At 30.8% G+C, this 27,334-nt stretch overlaps 1 protein-coding gene across 1 annotated transcript in view; it reads right to left on the reverse strand.

Annotated features, from left to right (window-relative positions):
* Positions 1-27,334, reverse strand: part of Art8 (Arginine methyltransferase 8) — a 157,005-nt gene that overhangs the window by 129,295 nt on the left and 376 nt on the right. The gene's annotated exons all lie outside the window — the stretch shown is intronic.

The raw sequence follows: 27,334 nt of genomic DNA on the forward strand, positions 1-27,334 counted from the left end.
TTGGGGTGCGGATAAGGGTTTTATTATTATTATAGTATTTAGTTTTTTGGGTAGGTACTTGTTGGTCGAAATACTGAAGTCTTCGTATTGGAATTTCGAACTTTCGGTATAGAATAAAATAATAACTATGTAATTTTTTCCACGTGATTTTTTTTTTGACCAGCAACCGGGTTTCGTCGTAACCGACATCATCAGACTGGTGTGAGGCTAGAGTAAATTCTAGCCTCACACCATGTTATATACATAACGAGACAGGAGGTGAAAACCATGATTTTATATAATTTTTCGGACAAATGAATTTAAATTGAACGAGTTTAAGTATTGTATTATGATAATAATTATATGTAAGTTATGGTAAAGGGTTTAGGAATAATTTGATATAATTATATGTTAGAAATGGATTTAGTATGTGAATTTAAATAATTATAATCACATACAAAATCCATAATCAGTATTAATCAGTCTTCAGTTTTTAGTATTAACCAGTCTTGATAATGAAGCGGTTAGCTTCGAAACCAGTAGACATTATAATTAAGTTATAATAAAATACTTATAGTGATTTTAAAACAAAGTAACATTTTAATTATAAAATGGAAAATCACAATGTTAGTGCTTCGAATATAAATTATATCGATAATTATTATTCACTATTTACTATTCATACATCTTTGGATGACTTTTCATTTCCATTCTATGTGCGCTGGGGTTTATTTTTTATTTCCTGTACCTGGTTAGAGATTCTATGTAAGTTAATACATTAGTTTTATCCGTGTTAAAATAAATTGATTTATTTTTGCTAAATACAGAAATAAATAATAAAAAAAACTATGAAAGATGAACAGAAGCGTAAAGAAGGTAAAGTATTTACTATGAATTTACACGGTGGTTTATTTAACTGAAAAATTAGACATAGACATAAGTAAGTGTATAATTATTTACCAAAAATAAATTATTTCCAGCAACTGGAATTAATTAAGAAATTATATTTCAAGAAACGCTCGACGGAGGTATGCTTGAAATGCTTAAAATAATGGTGCGTGAAATTTCAGGCATTTTTTATGGTTTTATTCTCGGAGCATAATATTGTTGGTTTTTAAATCGGTCCTTGAAAACTAATTGGGTTTTCGAAGCATCCGGTTTCTTTGAATTGGACGACTAACACGGAGATTAAATCTATCGGTTTTATTGGCTTCAAGATTGTCTCGGAGAATAATAAGAAAAACGATATAATTTTATTTTCCGTGTTTTGTAGCAGACGAGATGAGGATAGAACAAGAAGTGTTCTTTTTATTGTAGCAAAGTAAATTCACAGCATTTTTTATTATAATATTATTTATTGATACGGCATTAACTTTGTGGAATGATGTTGATTATTTGAAAAATTGAGCACTTGTATAATTCCATTTACTGAGTTTTATTTCATTACACACGACTAGTTTCGAAAACAACGGTTGTTTTCATCGACAAGTGGTTATAAAAACTCAATGTGTCGGGTTGTGGTCCCGTGGTTAGTGACGCGGACTCTTAAGTCGGAGTTTCTCGGTTCGAACCCCTCTACCAATTTGATACCTATTTCTAATAATGAGCCGCTTAGGCTCACAGAAATAGTATGAAATTGAAATATATGTGTAAATAATAAAAACACAAATATTTCTCTATTAAAAAAATAGGTGATTAATTTTTAAAATACACAACATTTTGAGTGTGTCCAAATACTCGTTAACAAATTTGGGTTTTCTCCAGTTAGGAGTATTTTTTTTGACACAAAAATGTGAAAATAACTCTTTAGTAGAGTATTTGGACACATTCAAGATGTTGTGAACAAAAGTAGCTGGTCAAATTATAAGCTGTATATAAAATTGAAAGTCACGTTTTCAGGCGATTTTCCAGTACCTATGTAAAAATAATCAAGGGGTCAGATATTTTAAATTTTAACTTTATTAGGTAAATAGTATTATTTCTTACAATCTATTGTGACACGTATTTCGTTGCATTCCGCATCATTTTCAAAAACCGTATGTGAAGCTAAGCGAATTTTGGAGTTATGTTCTTGGGACGTTGATAAAATTTAAGAAATAGTGATATCTACCAAGTAAAACTTGAATATAAAAAAATCTTATTCACTTTGACAGGAGTTCATTTATCTAAAATAAATATTTAACTTTTATGGTGCTACAAGTATATGTACTACAATTTTTAACCACAACAAAAATTATGATTTGTATTCATGAATATATCGATATACCTCTAACCGTTTGTTGTGCACTGATATATGAAGCCTCTATGGAAGCGGTTATGAATTATGGTCAAGTCGAATACGCGGGAATAAATTATTGTAGATTTCTAGAAAGGCCCATCAATTTGTTTTTTTTTTCTACAGACCTCTCGAAGCGAAGTCTGTAATTTCTGCGCACACCCATTCGTGAGGTGTTACCTTTGACGCGCATGCGCTATGACGGACCTATCAGCGTCTTTCAGTACCTAATCTCGGAAGATTAATGGAGTCTCTTTGACGAATTGCCTTTCAGGAGATCCAACCTAACCTAACCTGCTCCAAACACAAATCAAAGGCATTCTACCGCTCGTTATTATAAGCATTATTTTATTTTCTCCTTTTCATATTATCGACCAGGTATCGGGACGCGGTGGGTACCTATATTCCTAAACTGACCATTTATTTTTGTCCTCGAAACGGGACATCTACCAATTTATACGTAATAGTATGTATATTGAAGAAAACACGTATTTTTTCATAGTTTTTATGTATTATTAAAAAGAAAAAGGAATGTTCATAAAGGAAATTAACTAACTTACTAACATTCACGCCGCTTCCCCGCAGGTGTAGGCAGAGAGAATCGTACGCCACACAACTCTGTCTTTGCAAACATTCTTCGCCTTTTCTATATTCATGCATTTCCTCATACATACCCGATGATTATCTTTATAAAAGGAATAAATGATATTAATATGAAAAATTTATATTGTTTTATATTTTTCTGATGAACAATTTTTCTTAAGTATAAGTGGGTTTGCTTTTAAATAAAAATGGATTTCTTGGCAATATTTTTTAAAATTTATGTTAACTAACAACATCGCTTTAAGTACTTCGACTTATAATTGTGTTTTCTGTCGTCCACAACTTATTCATCTGTGAAAAGATTCTTTCTACGGGCCCGTTTGTTCCGGGCAAGCATAAAATAAAACGGCTATACTTACCTACTACAAACTTCCGTCGATTTAAAAAAAAAATGTTACCGTGTGTTGCTCTTTTTTTTTAAAACGGGACATTTCCACGTCACGACACTTCACTTGGGGACAACGGGACAGGCTATCTAAAAACGGGACGGTCCCGTTCAAAACGGGACGTATGGTCACTTTATATATTCCGTGTTACAACATAATTAAAACTATTTTCGGGTTCACTAAACCCGCCATGTTGGATTGGGTAAACATTTTTCTCTTTAGAAGATGATTTAATGCCGGCCGACGGATGTTGTGTTCTCCAGAAGCGCCAAATGGCACACACGCTAATCCTAATTACTATTTTGCTTAATGACCCAAGATTTTATTTTTAATGTGAGCATTTTACCCACGTATGTATGCAGACGGAAATCTCCACGTCACCTTGTGTGTTATTTTTTACATCATGTTTAAATCGTTTATACAAAAAAAATAGGATTAGGTACCTAGAAATCCTGCAAAAAGTACATAAAAAAAATATTTTTTACTATGAGTAACGGTAAAGCTAATTCATGAAGCTGTATATGAGAATGTATAATAGTTGGAAAAGGAAGCAAAGGAAGTCCGAGGAAAACTTGGCATAATTAATAATAATAATAAAACCCTTATCCGCACCCCAATGGTGCATAGGGCACTGCTTCATATGAACACAGTGTTATCTTGATCGTTTACACAAGAAGGAAAGGTGATCAGCCCTCCGCTTCAGGTACCAATCCAGGATAATATTGAATAAATATTATAGTGAAAAAATCACTTATATTTATTTGACCTCCCTGGGAATCGAACCCGTGACCTCCAGAACGCACAATTAAGTAAAGCAAATACTTCAAAGCGGTCAGGTGAGTCGGAATAATCGGCGGTTATGTAAGAGGTGATGCACGAATGGGGAAGAGGCTAATGTTTGCAAAGACAGAGTGGTGTAGTGTTCAATCTCTTTGCCTACCCCTACACCCATTTATTTGGATGTGGTTGTCAACCATAGGTAGAATGATGAATGTTGCAAGTATGTAAACTGATTGAAAACTTAACTTATGACAGGTTATAAACCCTGTAAATACCCAGACATTATACCTTCTTCGTCTATGTTGAGATGTCAAAAATGTAAAAATAACTCCTGGTTATTGGAGAAACCCAGAGTTGTGAACAAGTATTTGGACACACTTAAAATGTTTGGAACATATTTTATATTATGATGGTTAGTTATTTAGAAATGAATTTGTTTTGTTGTAATAATGTAATTAAAAATTAATTTACTGAATTTATTTGATTTCCGATACGTATAGTTGTTACGAAATAAGAATTATATACGTATGTTGTGTAATTTTTACGTAGCACGAACGCGCACCGTGACAGGAAGTTTAATATTGTACGTGAACCTTTTTCTAGCGGTTTCAGTATGGCAACAAAAAAACAAAATGTCGTGAAAAAATAAATTACAGTGGAGCCAACACTGAAATTAAAGGTATCAATTTATCATTACGTCGAATAATCAGGTTAAAAAATAAAAAAAAAATATTATGAAATTATTTTCAATTGGAACATGTGAAATGTGATCACGTTGTATCTACTAGGGAACCTTGTGGACACCATTTAAACTTTTGAAAATAAATTAAACACAAATATTAATAAGTTTTAACCACAGATAATAATAATAATAAATAATAAAAACCCTTATCCGCACCAAATGGTGCATAGGGCACAGCTTCATATAAACGCAGTGTTATTTTGATCGTTTACATATGAAGGAAAGGTGATCAGCCCTCCGCTTCAGGTACCAGTCCAGGGTAATATTAAATAAATATTACAGCGAAAAAATCACTTTTATTTATTTTACCCCCCCTGGGAATCGAACCCAGGACCTCCAGAACGGTAGCCGAGCGTGCTGACTATATTACACTACGGAGGCGGACAAATAAGTGGTTGAATACACGTACGTGTTTTATTTATTTTTAAAACCATAAAAATGTATCACAAAGTATTTGTAAAACACATAAAAAATAAAACATTTATTTAATCTGTGGTGTAGTGCTTAGCGCGTTTGACTACCATGCTGGAGATCACGGATTGGATTCTCAGGGATTTTAAAATAAATTTTAGATATTTTTATACTTTTAATATATTTAATATCACCCCTGGACTAGTATAGAAGCTGAGAACTGATCACCTTGTCTTCGTACAATTAACGATCAATATAAAACTTCGTCGATGCGATCCAGTGCGTTATGCACCATATGGTTTGGATAAGGGTTTGAAGAATAAAAATAAGAAAATTGTTTTAAAATCTACGATTTAAATTAGTCATGGAAATACCTAGAATAACTTGTGTAACCAATTTAAAAAAAAGGAATTTCAAACGTTTAAATAACGTGATAGAAAATAAATTGGTTTACTTCACAGATTTTAAGATTAAGTAGGTAGAGTTACATCTTTAATTTTTAGTTTGAATAGCTAGAATAGAATCAGATTTTTTTATGTAACGGGTAGAGTTGAATCTTGAATTTTCAGATTTGATAGGTTGAGTTGAATTTTAAATCTTAAGATTTAGCAGGCAGAGTTGTGTAAATTAATTTTAGAGTAGCATTTTTTGAGGTACAGCAGTCTTAAATTGGGGATAGATGAAGTTCAAATTGAGTTCAACCACACAATGGTAATATTAATTGACTAACTACAAAACTCTTTGATTTAATACGAAGTTTAAAACATTTTGAGAGTGTTCAAATACTTGTTCACAAATCTGGATTATCTCCAGTTGAAAATTTTTTTTAATTTTAACATAGATCAAGAAAAGGCTGTCTTAGGCTTCCACCATACATGGCTATTGTGGACTCACTCTATAATGTCACTCACTTCTTTCAAGAACGTCATAAATCAAAAAAACTTGATTTTTCAGGAAAACGTTTTTAAAGTTTAAAAATATAATATAATGTATTAAAAATAAATATCAAGCCACTTATTGAACTTTTTACTGTCCAACAGATCTTTTTAGGTACAATCTGAAGGTTTTTCTCCATTTGAATAATATTTATTGTATTTAAAAAAATAATTAAGCAATATCTTTTCTTCAAAATGCAAAAACAACACTTTCTGCCCTGTAGCGGGTAAATATTAAGTTAAAAATATGCCGCTTTTGCTGGGATATAGTACATTTTCTGGGCATTCTTAAAACATGCACAACTGAAATTTGTCGATTTTTGATTTTTGACGTTCTTGAAAGGAGTGAGCGATGTGTTATGAATTTGATCAATACATCTAGAAGTTTCGAAAAATTTAGTAGTGTGGTTGTCAATCATGGGTAGAATTAATGAATGTTATACTATGTAAAATGATCACTTAATTAAGCCTAAGACGATCGTAAGCCCTGTGAATGCCGAGACTTCCATATTCTTCGTCATTTATGTTAATTTAAAGTGTTAAAATTTATCACGAAATCGCATTTTTTGAGTTCCCCTAGTCAAGAAAAGCTAAAACGATATGAGCTGAATGGGTGAGATATCGTGCTTTTGTGCCTATTGTAAGAGCTTAGTGTTTTCAAAATATAACACGTTTTTTCACAAGTCAAAATCACGAACGTGTGCTCATGTCTACCATTGTCTTCTATGGTCATAATCGAAATAGCCACGATTTCTAAATAAACTGGTAGATCGTGACGTTTTATTTTTTTTACAATTTTATTTCACCGGATCACGAATGAACTGCTCTACAAGTTTCTATCCTAGCTACCCACTTCACAATTTATTTCGTGAATTGAGCCTCCGCGTTAATTAAGATGTTAAGGCGGGATGTAATACGGTATAAAATCATTAACTACATTCGTAAAACGTGAGGTCGTGTCCATAAACGAAATACATTATTATTGGACCAAAAGAATTAAAAAAAACATTTCCATAATATAACTTTACGATATAATTGCGTACAGGCGTTGAGAGCGAACGGATAACGGCGGCCACGACGCCTTAACGGAAAATGAAGTAATATCGGAGATAATACTATCCTAATAATTTATCATTCACTCTGTGTAATACCACTTAAAAAACACTACTTCGTGACTACCGGTTTCGGAATAATCATCCATCATCAGGTCAAATGTAGACTAAAGTGAAATTGTTACGGTACAAAACTAAAATTTGACAAAGACTGTATAAGTGTATAAGGTGATCATTTAAGCCAACCAAATGCCAGTCTGTAAGCTCTGTGATTTCAGAAATTAATGCAATATAGACGCTCAGTAATGGGCAGAATGGTGAACGTTACACAAGTGTATAGTGATCACTTAAGACAGAAAATGCCTGATTGTAAACTCAGACTTCCATCTTCTTTCGCTTAAAAAAGTAGTGAACAAGAAAATTTACTGTCATATATGATTTACTTTGAGATAAAAATTTTGCAACCAAAATCGTTACATATTTTTATTATTCCTGAATAATTTTGATCCATATTTCCCCAGTTTGTATATTCTCCCCCAGTTTCTCGATCTACTCTTCTTCTTCTTCTTCCTCTCTTAATAGTCTGTTGATCTGTTTTAATCAGGTCTCCGTTCTTGATCCCATGATGAGGAGGTCTAGCTTTCCCTCTTCCATCTACTCTTTTAATGAAATATTCATTTTAAAAATGAAGCGAAATCTCACCATATATTTAAAATATTTGTGTACCATATATTTAAAATATCATATTATACTTTTGGTCCGCCTCCATAGTGTAATGGTCAGCATGCTCGGCTACCGTTCTGGAGGTCTCGGGTTCGATTCCGAGGGGGGTTTAATAAATATAAGTGATTTTTTTACTCTAATATTTATTCAATATTACACTGGACTGGTACCTAAAGTGGAGGGCTGATCACCTTTCCTTCATGTGTAATCGATCGAGATAACACTGCGTTTATATGAAGCAGTGCCCTATGCACCATTGGGGTACGGTAAGGGTTTTATTATTTTTTTTATTATTATTATCCATTCGACGGCATAACTTGGAGTTGGCGGTATAAAACGGCGTTTTACGAGTAATATTGCTATTATATCGCATGGCAGTAAAAGTGTCATTAGCGTAGGTCGGCCACAAAACTTATACATGAGTTGGGATTTTAATGTCCGGAAAACAGTCTAATAAAGCAATACGATGGAAACTAACCCCTTAGCGCTTGATGCGTTTTTGTTCTCTTATACTCGTATATCCGTTCTCTCGACAGATTGGTGTGACGTTTTATTCTCTCTGCCTAACCCTGCGGATAACTCAAAATTTGCGTATTATATGTTTTTAAAATATTTGCGTTTTAAATATTTACATATAGACACTAAACAATTCAATCGGTATCCATGGATAATATTGAAAGTAAAAATTTAGTTTAATTTATATTTGAAGCAATAACTTTGCGATTTTCCATTTTATAGTTAAAATATGAATTTGTTTTAAAATCACTATAAATATTTTATTTTGACTTAATTATAATGTCTCCCGGTTAGTTTTAAAACCGGTAGACATTAAAATTAGGTTATAATAAAATAATAATAGTTATATAATAGTGATAATAATAATATGGTCAGGTTAGGAGTCGTAACAATCGGCGGGTATGTATGAGGAGATGCATGAACGTGGAAGAGGCGAAGAATGTTTGCAAGGACAGAGTGGTGTGGCGCTCTATTCTCTCTGCCTACCCCTGCGGGGAAGCGGCGTGATGGTTAGTAAGTTAGTTAGTTAGTTAGTTAGCTAATAATAGTGATTTTAAAACAAAGTTATATTTTACTTATAAAGTTAAAATTAAGATTTGTTCTGGTTACTATTTAAATTATCCGTTTCATATCTAGTTGAGACATCTGTAAATGTTAAGATACTCATTATAGACTGAATGCAGTCGAAATGCGATCTCTCAGACGAATGTGTTGCGAAACGATGTTTGATAGATATTCCAATGATGAAATAAGGAAAGAATGCAAGGTTGAAACAAGCATTACCGATAAAATTAAAAAAGATGTTGAGATGGTTTGGACTTGTGGAACGTATGAGTGAGGAAAGAACGGTAAAACAAATTTATGACACGAATGTAGAAAATGAAGCAGAGGAAGACCAAGGAAAACTTGGCACAATCAGGTATGTCAAATACTTAAAAGCGGCCGGGTCAGTCGCAATAATTGTATGTATGTGGAGATGCATGAATGTGGCGAGGCGAAGAATGTTTGCAAAGACAGAGTGGTGTGGCGTTCGATACTCTCTGCCTACCCCTGCGGGGAAGCGGCATGATGGTTAGTTAGTTAGTTAGTTTTTACTCATTATAGGGTAGCGGCGTGGTGGTTAGTTAGTTAATTGTATTTTAATCCAAAATCGAGTTGGAATACTTTGGGAAAAAAGGTGCTTCACACGTATTTATGATTTGGAATTGTTGTATGATCCACCGTGCGCGAGGGTGTTAAGGTTCCCCGGATTATGTTGTATTTTTTAATTGGCTACACCAATTTGGTTGCCTTGACTTGAGGTAAGGAAATTAAGATCCCGAGACCAGGAGCGTAGCTGGATTTTCTAAAAAAAAAAAAGAAAAAAAAAAATACTTATTTCAGTTTTCAGATATCATTATAATTAAGGGTGAGGGCGCAGCTGGGTTTTCACAAAAATAATTTTAAAAATTACCTATTTCTGTTTTCAGAAAAAAATTCAATTAAGGGTGAGATCTCAAACGTACCAATTTGGCATGCGACCGGCTGCATGAGAAGCCAGACGTGTTGTCTACGCACATTTTTTTGGAATATTTATTTGAATTTGATTTTTTTAAATATATTTTGAAGAAAAAAATATAACAATTTTTTTAACTCTACCTTTCAAAAACTGTTTTTTTTTTTAACCATAAACATATTTATTTCGAAGTAAAACTTTTTTATCAAATGTTACCTGGGTTCAAAGAAAATAAATTTGCGGGATTTTATCGTATGGTTGTATTAACATATAGTGTTTTACATTAAAAAATGGATAGATTTTATCACAAAGTGATTGCCGAATCAATTAAAGAAATTCATAAAATAATTTGTTATTGTTGATACATAGCACACGTTATAATTCAGACACGAATATCGTTTTATGTGTTGATACGAGACGCCATATTTTCTGACCATAAACCCGAAAAGGATATAAAAGCCTCTACGCTAATAATCATGCTAAATTATTCATCCTAATTTGCAAACAAAACAGATTTCACATATCTATATGAAAAATAATAGTGGCACTATGATGTAACCACATTTATATCATATTTCGACGTATAAAAATGTATGGCGCTGATTGAGACATTATATTTTATAGGCGTTTCAAGAGCATACCGCCGCCTCTGAGACCAAAGTGAGGTGTCAGCCTTACCGCGATAAAATGTGTTTTATTTTTTTTGATTCTTAGTAAGGCGTAAAGCGATCAAACCAGTTTCTGAAATCTCTCTCTCTTATAAGTATAGAGGCGTAAGGACAACTTTACTCAGAAACACCACTCTTAAAGGAAACTGGAGTTCAATCAAATGGCTGTGCCAGCGATAACAATGACGTCATAAAAAAAGTTTTTTAAATGTTAACGAGCGTTGTAACAGAAGTTGTTAATAGTGTAGCAGAATACAACGGATCTTGGCTCCAACACGAAATGAAGTATGGAGTTGGCAAGAGAAGGATGAGGATCACATCAATAGTGTGTTATAATTTACAGTAATTTTAACAAACGACATATGTATGTATTAACATTCATATATATATATATATATATATATATATATATATATATATATATATATATATATATATATATATATATATATATATATATATATATATATATATATATATATATATATATATATAAATATAAATATATATATATATATATATATATATATATATATATATATATATATATATATATATATATATATATATATATATATATATATATATATATATATATATATATATATATATATATATATATATATATATATATATATTTATATATATATAAATATATATATATATATATATATATATATATATATATATATATATATATATATATATATATATATATATATACATATATGTATAACCATCACTGGTTTGTTCAGTTCGTTAGGAGATATCGTTTTTTATAAAGTAGCCCGATAAGATACATATATTTTGTACAATTTCACTATAGCGATATTAACATAAAAAATCATCTCAATATACATTCATTAAAATTAAAGTATTTTTTTTTATTTATAGTTAAAATTCTTCGTGGAAATTATAAAAAAAGATATTTTATTTCCAATCAAAACATTTTTCAAAAACTACTTTTATTGTATTATCATGTGAAGAATATATTATTGTTATTTTATGCGATCGCGGCTTGTCATCCGACGTGCATGTTGAATAAATTGACTTCACAACTTTCTTGTGGCAAAGAGTGCTATAAATTCATGTCGAAGTATTTTGTCTCGAAGTGTATCAGAACGCCTCGACTCTTTGGCATTTTCCCTGCTAAGGTCTGGTATTACGAGTCCTGAGCAGGTATTACGTTGGTAATATTCTCGTACCATAGTTATTGGACCTGGACTGGAATATCTGATTTGTATGATGGCGATGCGAACAACCGACTAATGGTTATTGATACTTCCGACCGGTTACAAAAATGACTAGTCGATACTTCGGTTGTTTGATATACTCGTATGTAATAATTTGAAAGATATGATTCGAGTATTGAATAGATATTATTTGATATAGGTATGATTCGATTTTCATTAATTTCTTAAGACAGAATTTTGCAGCGACAACGCTTTTTGACAGAATCCGTCAGTTTCACTTCATTTTTGTCACTTTTGATTGCATAGATTGCAACCCCAAGGTTGCAGACTCCTGAGCAGACCACCAAAGAGATGGATCGATAGCTGGGAATCAACGTCTCAGGAGGCTAATCCCTCTTAAAAACAGGCGACAAGACCTACATCAAAAAGAAGAAGAAGAGAAGAAGATTTTTAACATCTTCATCACTTCACATGAATTGTGAAACGAAACATGTTAGAATGACTGAGTTATAGTAACGCGTGGCCGAGTACAGCTACCTATATAATGAAAATTGAAAAAAAAGAGTAGAATATGTATATCCATTTGGGATAAGAAAAAAACGTTAATTTTACTAACAATTTTAATTAGCAGTTTTATATTTTAATGTTTAACAAAATGATAGTATTAAAAACATTACCCGAATTGATTAACCTTTGCCAGTACATATTTTACAATTCATTCAATAACTAACCCTTTGATACCTCGGTACATGAAAAAATTGACTTATATTTTGTGTATTAAAAGCATTCACAAATTTGTGGTTTCGTAATAAAATACTCTCCTTATCATCCATTGTTTACTTATTTAGAAATTATTAAAATTTGACATTTGTTTATGATAAAATTTTGAAAACTTTATTTTTATTCAAATATCAAATCGTATTATATTTTTATTTTAATGTCCTGACGATGGAATGATTTTCTGAAACCAGTAGTCACGAATAAGTGTTTATAAAAGTGGTATTACTCAAAGCAAACAATAATAGGATGATTAAGAGACTTATTTTACTTTAAAAAATAATGGCTCATATGTTGTCGGCACGGAACGATCGGTTATGAAAGTGCCGAATATTAAAATGATCGGTCATTCGCGTTACTAGTGCGTGGCAATAAATAAATCGCCAGTGGATTGAGTTGTTGAGAAGAATGTGATTACTATCTTGTTTATCACGCGAGTGGAGGTAAAAAACTCACACCAACAAAAATATGTAAAATAAAACAGGATTTTATTTCAACCGTGTGCTGTGTTATGGGTACAACAGATAACCTACCAGTTGAGGTTTTCAAATATGTATTTTTTTATAAATAAAGGCTTTGATTTAAAATGAAAATAACGCGAACAAATATAATGTATTAAGCGGTGTTTCTTGAAACTTGAAACTGAGTTAAAAAAAATGATTTCTTTTAAAAAATATATATTGTACATTCTAAAAAAAAACAAATTAGAATATATGTATATTTTTTTTAAATGTGCCGAAAGACTTGTGGCTTCTCGCGCAGTCGGTTGCGTACTGAATTGTGTATTTGAGAGTACGCACTTAACCAAAATACGACTCCACCTCAAAAACTGTGCTTCTGGCTATTGTATGTATGTCACTACTATAATCAACATCACACACACACACACACACACACACAACCTCTTACACACTTCACACATGCACATAAATACGTGTTCATTTGCTAGATCTACACTAAATATTTTGTACTAATCTTTATGTTTCTGTAGTTAACTATAATTGGATTGTTTAATGTATATCTTTCAATATTTAGATTTACGTATGTCGCTGTTACCCAAATTTAAAAAAAAATTAAATTAAAAAAAGGGACGAAATTGGAGAAACCTTTCAATTAACACGTGATTTATACGGATAAGTACGTTAGACGAAGCTTTCAGGCTGATGATTGTTTCCAACGATTAACACTGAAGTATATGAGAGAGTTGTCAATGTGTCAGGTGTTTATCTCGGATGTAAGCTTTTTTTTACTTGACAGTTGACAGTCAGGAGATAGTGTAGATTGTATTGGAGTGGCGTTTTCCTAATGCATCATTATGGACAGACCTTATCTGAATTGATATTCTTTTGGACAATAAATTGGGCCAATTAACTACAGGTAAGAGGATATTTTTATTGATTTTATGCACCGTTTTATCACATAATTAGATGACGAATCAAAGACATATTGGAGTTTATCCGCGTCACTTATTTACGCAATACTATGAAGCTAAACTGTGAATTTAATTCAATTTCAAATTATGTGACGTATTCATGGTTTGAGGGTAAAACTCATCACGCATAGAATGGTGTTCAATATATCGCTTTAGCATAAAAAATAAAGCATCTCAACATGGACGAAGAAGTCTAAGTATTTACAGGGATTATGACATGCCATAAGTTGGTTCATATAAACCAGCCTAAGACAGATTGTCCTGTAAACACTTAAACTTCCATATTTTTCTTCATATAAGTTGAAATATCAAGAAAAATTAAGCTTTTTAACCATCGTTTAGTTCTCGTATAAAGCCTTGTGTAAATATCATTTTTAATTCAAGTTTTACTTGGTAAGTACTTGTGTCACGTGTTTCGATGCATTCCGCCTCATTTCCAAACACCGTTTGATGCGGAATGCATCGAAACACGTATCACAATATATTTTAAGGAAAAGTGTTTTTACCAAGTAAAACTTAAATTAAAAATTCATAGATATCTCCATAAATAGACTGCAAAATCAATTAATCAAATTAAATACTTCCATTTTTAATTAATGTTTTACATACATAGTAAGTACTACTATTTATTAAAATGTACTGTGACACGTGTTTCGATGCATTCCGCATCATTTTCAAGCACTGCCGAATCAATTAATGAAATTAAATACTTCCAGCCTTAAGCTTTGAAAATGCAAATGAAAAGATTTATTTTCACTGGACAAACACATATTCAACAAAAAACTTATTCGTCTTTATATACATATATTGATCATCCATAGGGTGAATAACACAGCGTCTGATAATAAATATTAATAAGATGTTTAAAAAAAAAATGTCTGCATCAAAGGGAAGGCTTAATATATTTAAATAATTCTGGTAGTCTCTACTAAGGGATGCCTTGTTGCTTGAATGTCTGCCTATAGTATTTACATATCTGTATAGTTTGGGCAGTACTATGGTAACTGCAGCTGGGTCTGAAAAGAACAAAAAACACTAAAGGAAAGATCGAGAGGGTATTAAATAGATAAGTATAGGTACCCCAGGGCAAGAAGTTGATGCCTTCATTAACGAATAGCCACAAACATAAAAAATACTCAGTTTGTATCAGCGAAATCAACGGCTTCACTCAAAAGGGTAAAAAAAATGATCTTGCATAAAATAATATTGGTAAATTCCCAAAGCTTTTTTGACTATACGCAGGTATCCTTAATGATGTTTTCGATAGTTGGAGGATGTGCCTTTATTCGTTTTAAGAACGCGGTTGTTGCTTTGGTTAAGAAAAGTTCGTTAACATAGGAGATAAAATAAATAAAAAATCGCAAGAATTTTTTGTAGCAGTTTTTGTAATAAGTTAAAAAACATTTATTAATTGATATAAATCTGTTATTTATTCTGAATCATATGTGAAGCATTCAGCATTTATTTTTTTAGCAAATAATAATAATAATATTTTTGGATGATTTATACACCACCATTCTCGTAAAATGTTACCTCAAAAGCTCAAGGGCGAAAACAAAACATTTATTCTTCACATCAATATTTAAAACCTAAAATTATATATATAAAAAAATATATATTACATTGTCCAACAAATGATAATAATTTGTTTCGTCCGGCTCTGTGGTGTAATGGTTAGCATGCTCAGCTACCGTGCTGGAGGTCCCGGGTTCGATTCCCAGGGGGAGGTGAAATTAATGTGAATTAAATAAATGTGATTTAACACAGGCACAGGAGTGATCACCTTGCTATTATGTAAGTGACGATCAAGATAACACTGTGTCCATACGATGCAGTGCCCTATATAGCCCTCTATGTCCATATATGCAGTGCCCGAAGAAGGACATTTATATAATTACATATTCTTAAAATAAACATAACATTATATAACACATCTATTGATGTAAAGACTGAGTATTCAGGTAGGTATGTCGTTTTAATTGTTAAAATTACTGTAAATTGCAAAACGCCATTGAGGTGAGTTTTCACGAAAACGGCGCTGTATAAATTGTACAAAAAATAATAATATTAATATTTATCCATATACTTTATTTGGAAGAATGTCGAGTGCTAAAATGCCATTAGAATTTATGACCATTATTTTTTCAGTGGAATATGTGAAAATAATTCGACTTGAATTATTGTGCGGCTATGTCGACGGTCCAGACACGCTCCTCTCCTCTCGGGCCGAAAGCCTTCACGTTCTATGAGCGGGCACACGTGACGGGTGAGGTTCTGTATTCCTGAATACTTAATACTAATACTCGTACACAACATCACCTCGCCATGTTGGCTATTATGCATGCTTCTGTTTCACGCGGCGCAACAAAACACAACGATTGCGTGACTATACCCTGAACATTTCTAAATATGTTATGTGCAAAATATTAAAATAAATGATATACGGCAAACCCTCGATATAACGGTCTAAGTGGGGGGAGGGGGTGTCCGTTAAAGCCGAAAGTCCATTTTATGAAGGTAGGTTTAGAGGCGAATGTAGGTTTAGTGGCGAATGTAGTGTAATCATACAAGAAAAGATTAAGGGGCAAAGAACTTAAGGACGCCGAAGGACATCATGGCTGAAAAACCTACGATAATGGTTTGGCAGAACCACCAAATCTCTGTTCCGAGCTGTAGCATCCAAATTGAAGATAGCCATGATGATCGCCGATCTTCGTTAGAAATGGCACAGAAAGAAGAAGAAGAAGTAGTTGGAAAAAGAAGCAGAGAAAGACCGAGGAATATGATCAAGTATGTCAAATACTTGAAAGCGGCCAGGTCAGAACTCGAAATAATCGTCGGGTATGAATGTATGCAGTAGAGGCGAAAAATGGTTGCAAAGAGTGGTATGGCATTCTATTCTCTCTGTCTACCCCTTCGGGGAAGCGGCGTGTTGCTTAGTTACTTAGTTTACAACTCCTAAGTGGTGTGAATAAAGATTTAGACACCCTTAACAACATTGTAAAAGTCATTATATTAGTCAACCTCCAAGGAGCGCAGCAAGTAGAAGAGGTGAAAAAAACACGATTTAAATTTTATTTTATGATAGGCGACGACGTGGCAAACTGATTTTTTAAAGAATCCGTTCCAATAAGACGCCATGCTGTCGAATAGTCTTTATGTGATTGGCAGAGCCATAACGAATGTTTGACATGTAAAAAATATTATAAAATTGACCGCGCGAGACAGCCAAGTATTTCTGAAGGAATAAATCATAAGCTTTTCTGACTGCCAGGCAGTCGGAATATGCTTATTCGCGTTTATGTCCGTATGTCAAACCATCCTGTCAGCAGCGTTTCGTTTTCGTGGAAGGATTGCCGACATTTTGTTTTTTTTTTGTGTTCCTCAGAACAATACGCATGCCATTCCGGTAATATTTAAATCAGATTTCATAACCTTGATGAAATTCAGTCGCCGACCGAAAATTTGATGTAGAGTAGCGAGATTTTTTTGTTTGCAACATTCATTGCATATTTTTTTTAATAAAATAAGACAAGAACGGAATTAATAATAAATAAAACAAGACTGGTAATAAAAAAATACATTTTTTTCAGAAGACGTTTTAAGCGTTTAACATTTTTTGAAAAACCAAACTTGATAATTGTATTTTCCTTTTAAAATAATAATATTAGGATAATGTAGAAAAATATGTTATTTATGCGATTTCAATAATATTTAATAAATTACCCTCCACAGAAAAAAGGATGAATATTGCTTGAATGAAGAAAGCTTTGAATTTATAATTAAATTCTAATTTTGATTTAATTAAAAGTATGGAATTTAAAAAAAAAAACGTATCACTAGGATACGAGATAAGTATACATATATTGATATACCATATATTAAAAAAAATTATGGGAAAAAATAAAATGAACTTTTTTGAAAATATTTTTGATTATTATTCTTACAAAAAATATTTATTAATTTAAAAAAAAACAGTTCAATAAAAAAATGCTTTAATTCATAATTCACTTGATCAGTATTTTTAGGCATATTTGTTTAGATTTAAATGTTCTGGTAAATGATACATTTATTTGATAACATTCATTAAAATTTACTAAAAGAGTAGAGTGAATTAAATTTACTAACGTTGTATGCTTAAAATCCTATAATTTTTGAGTTAAAAGTTATTCATGTTTTCAATACGATTTTTTTTTAACTCAAGCAAAATTGAGCAATTTTTTCTTCATTTGTTGATTTGGCACATAATTTGTGGTAATATGCATATATTTTTAAGTAAATTTTTTTTAGAAAAAAAATCCACCATTTCTTAAAATATATTGTACTACTACTACTACTACTACTATCACGCCGTTTCCCCGCAGAGTTAGGCAGAAAGGATGGAACGCCACACTCTTCTGTCCTGACATACACTCCTCGCCTCCATACATCTAGTGATACATGCCCTCCGATTACGCAGACTTTTGACACCAGATTTTAGGTTCTGATTGATCTGATCGTGCCAAGTCTTTTTCAATTATATTGTGACACGTGTTTTGATGCATTTCTTATCATTTAACACGGTGTTTGACAATAAATTAAACCAAACACGTACCACAAAAGTTAAAATTGAAATTAAAAGCAAAAAAATGTTATTAAGAATAGTCACACTACGAATCCGAGAAACCTGTACTCATAGATCCCATGTAAGCATAATTTATCGAAACAAATTAAGTAATAAATATTATTTCTGAGGATACGGCCGGTAAAATTCCATCTCGGGATTTCGAATCAAATATTACCACGGTTCTATTTAATAAGACGACATTTAGTGGCAATCACCAAAATAAAACCACGGAATTATTTATTATTATTCCGCTCTTATGCTGAGGTATAAAATACGGCTTTAGGAGGCATTAAATAACACCTCTCGGTGGAAAAACATGCGACGCGGTGGTTCTGTACAATATCTTTATTCCTTGAATCTTAAACATATCCACATACCTATATTGTAGTCGTATAGGAGAAAGTGACCAACTACCAAAACGCAAAATGTTCAGGAGGGCCATTTAAGTCACTATTGCTTGACAAGAAAATAAACACCAATGCAGTTAGTCATTTTTAACCAGTCAATATATTATACTTCCAAGTTTAAAATCCTTTGGGATTTTTTCAGGGCAATATTAAGCTAGTAAGATATCAAATAGTCAATGATCACATTTTTGTAAAACAATGCACTTGGTCACTTTCTCCTGTATGACTACGATATATGACTATATTTTTTAAAAACACAGTAAAATTATAGTTTTAGAGATGTAATTATTAATTACAGTATCATTTCTCTGTAGTGTAGTGGTTAGAGATTTAGCCTCATTGATTTCTTCCCATTCTTTTTTGACATCTCATCAAAGATGAAGAAGAATATGGAAGTCCGGGCATTTACGGGACTGACGACCGTCATAGGCTGGTTTAAGTGATCACTTTACACACGTGTAACATTCACCAATTCTACCCATTATTGACAACCATACCACTCAAATTCTTAGAAGTTCTATATATATATGAACCAATTTTAAAACATTTTTCTTGGATCACTAGAACTTCACTAGAGACATCTATTGGTGAGGTGAATAGAAGCTTTTTATTTTATATGAAAATAATTATTGTAATTGGAGATAATCCAGATTTTGTGAAGTATTTGGACACACTCAAAATGTTGTAGATTATTTCTCATTTTCCACTATATAAATAAATTGTTGAAAATCAAGTGGTCAAATAGTACCTAATCTAAAAAAATCAATATAATTTGAGGCTCTTTTTTCTAATAATATATGTGAACTAATTCAGGATGAATTCAACTAAATAGAGCAAGAGAAAGGAAATAATAACTCTCGTATAAAGTATATGCAGTTGTACATCTTTGATTTGTGGAAAATTTCTCGGACATTGTCTAATATTAAAATAGATAGATATTACCGCAAAGCGACTGCTAAATTAACACCAAAATATGTTTTAATTATAATAATTTGAATAATTTGTAAAGCGCTATTTTCGGAAAATACGACCTAAAGGGCGCTTATAAAGACATGGATAATAATAATAATACATGGGAAGATGATGATAATGATATACAAAAAATAAATCGATTTAAAAGTCTAAGGGTTTACTAAAGAAAACTAACTAACTAACCATCATGCCACTTCCCCGCAGGGGTAGACAGGGAGAATAGAACGCAACACCAATCTTTCGAAAACAATCTTCGCATCTTCCTCATACATACGCCGATTATTCGATATTTTTCTTTACCTTTTATTAATACAGTATATGGAAAGTTTCCTACCCTTCTCAGTACCAGAGCACGAATTTATAGCCTGCAGGCACCACACGAGGGTGATTTATGAGGGTTTCTCGAGAAAAGCAAGACGCTGGCAAGGGTAGTTTAGAGTAGGGTTGTAAACCATGATCCGTTAAACGAGCGACTAACCTGAACGCAGCGGGGTTGCATCAGATTTCAAACAACTAATTCCTGACCAACTAACCATCACGCCGCTTCCCGGAGGGGTAGACAGAGAGAATGTCACACCATTGTCTTTGCAAACAATCTTCGCCTCTTCTACTACTAAATACTAAGTAAAACTTTAGTTAAAAATGGACTAATTCATTCTGTTAATTTTGAAAACAGTCTTTGAACCTAAAAAAAATACTTTCCTTATAAGCTCCATGCAAAATTTATAATTAAAAATAAACTGTAAACCCAGTAGACTAAAAAAGTTTTTAAACCCTGTATTGTTTAGTGTAAAAAAAATTAAACATTGACACGCAATCCCTTAAATATATCAAAACGAAGAAAACATGACTTTCGCCACTTTCATAATTATGGGCAGTTATTGAAGAACACCGACGCTAGGTCAAGAAGGAAACTTTTTTAACCAACGAAGAAAGTTTTTCAAATAAAATATCTTATTTAAACAATCTCCTTATCATTTATCATTCACTTTGTGTAATACCACTTTTAAAAAATGCTACTTTGAGACTACCGGTTTCGGGATAATCATTCCATCATCAGTTCCAATGTTGATCAAAAAGAAATTGTTACAGTCTGACATTTATACAAAATAAAATTCTGAATTTTTTATTTTGTATTATTGTCAGACCATAACAATTTAATTTTTATCTATATTTGACCAGATGATGGTATGATTATTCCGAAACCAAAAGTCACGAGGTAGTGTTATTTAAAGTGGTATTACACGAAGTGAACGATGAATGAAAAGGAGAGTGTTATATTACCATACCACAAAGTTAACAGTGGTTTTAAAATAACAAAATATATCTTATTTCTATTATATAATAAAAAGATTGCAAGTTTTGACTGACAATTGATTAACAATTCGTTATAACAAAAAAAAAACTGTAGATATATAGAATTAAGTAAGAAAAAAAACATACGAGTACAGTTGAACCTAGATATAAGAGAGCCTAAGAACATTTTTCCCATATAAAATGTATCTCTTATAGGTACGTTTTCTTTTGCATAGGGATAAACATTTTCAATATTGCACAAAAAACATTTAAATACAAATCTTTTCTGTTTACTGTATTCTATCGAAATCTTAATTGAAGTGGCGACAAAACATGACCAATCCTGTGCAAAACCAATATGAAATCACTAAATCATACCAAAAAGTAACAATTTTGTATATATATATATATATATATATATATATATATATATATATATATATATATATATATATATATATATATATATATATATATATATATATATATATATATATTTATATATATATATATATATATATATATATATATATATATATATATATATATTTATATATATATATAGATATATATTTATATATATTTATATATATATATATATATATATATATATATATATATATATATATATATATATATATATATATATATACATATATACATATATATATATATACATATATACATATATACATATATATATATATATATATATATATATATATATATATATATATATATATATATATATATATATATATATATATATATATATATATATATATATATATATATATATATATATATATATATATATATATATATATATATATATATATATATATATATATATATATATATATATATATTTATATATATATATATATACAATTTCATTTTATTTAATAACACATATATTCTACTCTCTCATAATGACAACATAGATTTTTTTGTTATACATTCAATATCCTGTAAAATAAAGTTAATAAAGATTATTATTTTACTTTCAATTGCAGAGTTAAATCACGTACAACTGATATGCTTTTGATGATATCTGTAATATTATTGCGCATACGGGACCCAAGTCGTCTGCAATACAAGAAATTCAAGATGTACAAGATAAAAAGTTGCCTCGATTCAAAGTGCTGGCATCGGACAACGCGACTGTTGTGTTATGTACATGTGTACCATGGCCGTACCAATCCCATAAATCTCGCAGCATTCACGGAGGAGAGGCGGCGGCGTCTTCAGACGCGAGGCGGTATTATTTTGTCACTTTCGCGGGTCCTTTGACTTTGCATCGTGTTGAAAATGTCGGATTATATGGCGGTCTATATAATCTGACAGCCTTCTTTATGTAGGTATGAATGTGACGATTTCTTTTGATACGAATGCACTTTGTTGTAAAAGCAGTTCACACATGACCAGGCAGAGAGGATGGAACGCCACACTCGTCTGTTCTGACACGTACCATCCCGTTACGAAGATTTGATTTGATTGACAAAACAAGATTTTAGGGTGCAATTATCAATAGCACGGAACTTAATTTTCTTTAAACCCCGGTAACATTAAACGTAATTAAGTTTTTTTCGCACAGTTTTTGTATCGAAAAAATAAGTGTTTCTTAAATATAAGGTGTTGAAAGAAAAGAAATATTAAAAGTTAAAGAGCTATTTTTTTCCAATAAATATTCTAAAGAAATCAAATTACAATACATATGTTCTAAAAAAAAAAATATGCGGAGACACAATTGGCTTCTCGCGCAGCCGGTCGCTTACTGAATTTTGTGTTTGCGAGTACGCCCTTATCGGTCTCTGATGATATTACTTAAATTAATAAGGCAGACTTTTTACGTTATTTGAACATTATTGTCAATTTTACATTACATGCGTAAAATACAAATAATGATAAAAATTCCAAAAATTAAAAAATTTCGTGGATGTCAATTATCGGTAGAATGGTGAATGTTGCAATGTATGACGTTATCTTTTAAGGGTTGTAAGCCCTGTTAGTCTACCGGTCGTAAGCCCTGTATATACCCTAAATTTCATATTCTTCTTCATCTACATAAGTTGAGATAATAATAATATTCATAATAAATTTAAATAATTTATATAGTGCCATTTTCGTAAAATACTATCTCAAGGGCGCAAGGAGATGTCAATATTTCAATGATCGTTATATGTGAGTCTGTTTAAATGAATTTTATTTAAATCCGGAAACAGTTGAGTTTTTTAATGCTATAACAATTTGTTCTTTAAAATTCGAATAAGAATTCACATATGTATTATGTATGAAGGTGCAGCTTTAGAATATTCAAAGAAAGACCTATTTTCCATTCAACGGAAGCCATTCATCGAACAATCCAAAGCAGTAGTCGGAGATTTCGATTTGGGAGCCAAAAGGGATTCGATACGACTTCTTTGTAAGTGAGTGCGAAACAAAAGGTCAAAGGAACTTGAATAGAAACGAAGCTTTTGTCGTTGTTAGCTTTTGACGCAAATGCTTAAAAAACTACACGTGTTTAATATGTAATATAAATATGGTATATGATACTTATAGGTGTAGGTGTTGAGTATAAATAATTGCTAACTCAATGCATAAAGAGTTCTCAATATAATAATAGGGAATTAGTAGGAATTATCCAACTTCATGTTTTATGTAGAACTTTTTATGACTAAATTGTGTTTTTTAATTTCTAATTTTATTTTTTTTATTAAGATTTTCTGAAATATATGCATTAAATTATGATACGGATTATAGATATAAAACGTATATAGTACACAACTACTAAAAAAACATAAGATCTGTTATATTTACTTGTGTCTTAAAATTTGGACGGTAATGCAATTTTTTTTCAAACTAACTAACCGAGACTAAATAAACTAACTAAGAGAGAATAGAACGCTACACCAATCTGTCTTTGCAATCTTCGCCTCTTCCACATACATGCATCTCTTCATACATACCTACCGATTATTCCGACTCCTGACCTGACCACTTTCAATGCAATTTTGGGAGTTATAATACATTTATTTATTTACAACATTTTGAGTGTGTCCAAATACTTATATACTTATACTTATATAATGTTCACAAATCTGGATTATCTCCAATTATAGGCGTTATTTTTCATTTTATTTTTTGACATCTCATCATAGATGAAGAAGAATATGGAAGTCAGCCCCGTAAATGCCCAGACTTCCATGTTCTTTGTCATTTTGATGAGATGTCTAAAAATTAAATATTTATTCATTAATTTATAGGACAAACTATATACACACCTATATGTAGATATAATATATCTCTCACTCCTTTCAACAACGTCATATATAAAAAAATTCGTCAATTTTCAGTTGTGCATGTTTTCAGAATGCCCAGAAAATGTACTATATCCCAGCAAAAGCAGCATATTTTTAACTTAATATTTACCCGCTATAGGAAAAAAGAGTTGTTTTTGCATTTTGAAGAAAAGGTATAATTTAATTATTTTTTTAAATAAACTAATTATTTTTCTAATGGAGAAAAAACATCCAGGCTCTACATTAAAAGATCTGTTGCACAGTATAAGATCTGTTGGCTTGATATTTATTTTTAATACATTGCATTAAACTTTTTTTTCTTAAACTCTAAAAACGATCTCCTGAAAAATCAAGTTTTTTTTATTTATGACGTTGTTGAAAGGAGTGAGCGATATGTATAAACATGTAAAATTCACACTTTACCCATCAAGATATAAAATAAAAAAGTAACATAAAAAACAAAGTTTGGTTTAAAATGAAAACTAAAAATAAAAGTAATACATTTTGTCGAAGGCTTGTGCTAGATTTTTTTTATCGAAAGGTACTCAAAGGTTTACTCAGATAAGTTCAAGTAAATATATATATATCCAAAGTACCTTCACCTGTAAAAAAAACTAATTTTGTATGCACGTCGCATCTTTTCATTTTATTTTAAGGAATCTTTACTAAACATCTCAGTTACGTGAACAACAAAATCAAATAAAAAAAAAACTTTATGTGATTAGTGAATCAACCGTGCACCAGGAAAATACAGCGACTGAGTTAAAAGTTTAAAAATTTTCCACCAGATAAATTTATGAGCGACCTTTTTAAAAGTTCCTACTTATTTTTTATGGTTTTTATTCACAAAGTAAGTTCTACCTTATAGTGCAATACACGAACACTTCCAGGGCTACCAAAATAGTAAGACGAACGTAAAAATAAACTTTTTAGACAGAAGTATTAATTAAAATGTAATTTTGTTGTAAAATCACCATGAATATTTTATTATAACTTAATTATAATGTCTACCGGTTTCGAAGCTAACCGCTTCTTTATCGAGACTGAGCTTCGAAACCGGTAGACATAATAATTAAGTTATAATAAAAGATTTATAGTGATTTTAAAACAAAGTTACATTTTAATTATAGAATGGAAAATCACAAAGTTAGTGCTTCAAATATAAATTATAGAAGTATTAATTTATAATTAGTAAAAAAAATGTAAAACAAGGAGTCAAGGCTGATCCCCACCCTTGTGTCTGATCCTCATCTATTTTAAACTATTATTTATTTAGTAAACTGCCATCGCTATGTATTCCATGTGCTAAAATTAATTATAACGCAGCCTAGTTTCGTTAAGCTCAATTGAATGTTTTTGTTCATATTTATTCTCTTCCTCTTCTTTTATTAAATAAATGTTTTTTTTTTGTCCGCCACCGTTGTATTATGGTCAAAACGCTCTGCTACCGTACTAGAAGTCCCGGGTTCGATTCCCGGGGGGGGAGGGGTTTCAAATAAATACAAGTGATTTTTCACTCTAATATTTATTTAATATTACCCCTGACCCTTGCAATGCCCTGTGCACCATCGGGTACGGATAGGGGTTTGTAGAATTTCTTGAATTTCAACCAATGTTATTTAGATGAAAATGTATCGCCTCATTCGCTCAGAATATATTCTACACACGCGACAGTTATGGTAAAAAATATATAATAGATCAAAGACAATTTTGTTAAAAATAATCTACAACATTTTGAGCGTGTCCAAATACCTGTTTACAAATATGGATTGTCTCCAATTGTAGTAATTTTTAATATATATATTTATATATATATATATATATATATATATATATATATATATATATATATATATATATATATATATATATATATATATATATATATATATATATGTATATATATATATATATATATATATATATATATATATTTATATATAAATATATATATATATATATATATATATATATATATATATATATATATATGTGTATATATATATATATATATATATATATATATATATATATATATATATATATATATATATATATATATATATATATATATATATATATATATATATATATATATATATATTTATATATGTGTGTATATATATATATATATATATATATATATATATATATATATATATATATATATATATATATATATATATATATATATAAAACTTCCAAGAATTTGAGTAGTGGTGTTGTAATAATGGGTAGAATCAGTGAATGTTACACGTGTGTAAAGTGATCACTTAAACCAGCCTATGACGGTCGTCAGCCCCATAAATGTCCAGACTTCCATATTCTTCTTCATCTTTGATGAGATGTCAAAAATAATGATTGGCCTATAAATCATTGAAATATTATTATTAATCAAAACGATTGTTTATTTGGCAACCCTGTATGTTTTTACAGATTAAACAAAATATTTATCTGTAAACTGTGGGAAAATCTCCTAGGGAAAGGATCCAGCAAGGAAACGCAAATCCTCAGCGACGATATCGAATTGATCCGTTCTAGATAAAAGATGACGTCTCAATCTGCTCTTCGAGACATCTTGTTGGTTATTCTAAAAAGCGATCGTGGATTACGCTGTTCCGCTTAAACTGCTTTTATTTGGTGTTATTTTACTCATCACTGTCGGAATTTCAAGTTTCCTCTTTAAAAAAGTCATCTCACGGGATTCGAGCTTGTCGAGCTTTTAAATTTCATGGGAATGTCATGTTTTGAACTAACATTCTCAGATAACCCCTATTAAGTTCT

Source organism: Brachycentrus maculatus, unplaced genomic scaffold (genome assembly GCF_059751285.1).
Source record: "Brachycentrus maculatus isolate JH-2025_06_01 unplaced genomic scaffold, ASM5975128v1 h1tg000056l, whole genome shotgun sequence".
Lineage (NCBI taxonomy): Eukaryota > Metazoa > Arthropoda > Insecta > Trichoptera > Brachycentridae > Brachycentrus > Brachycentrus maculatus.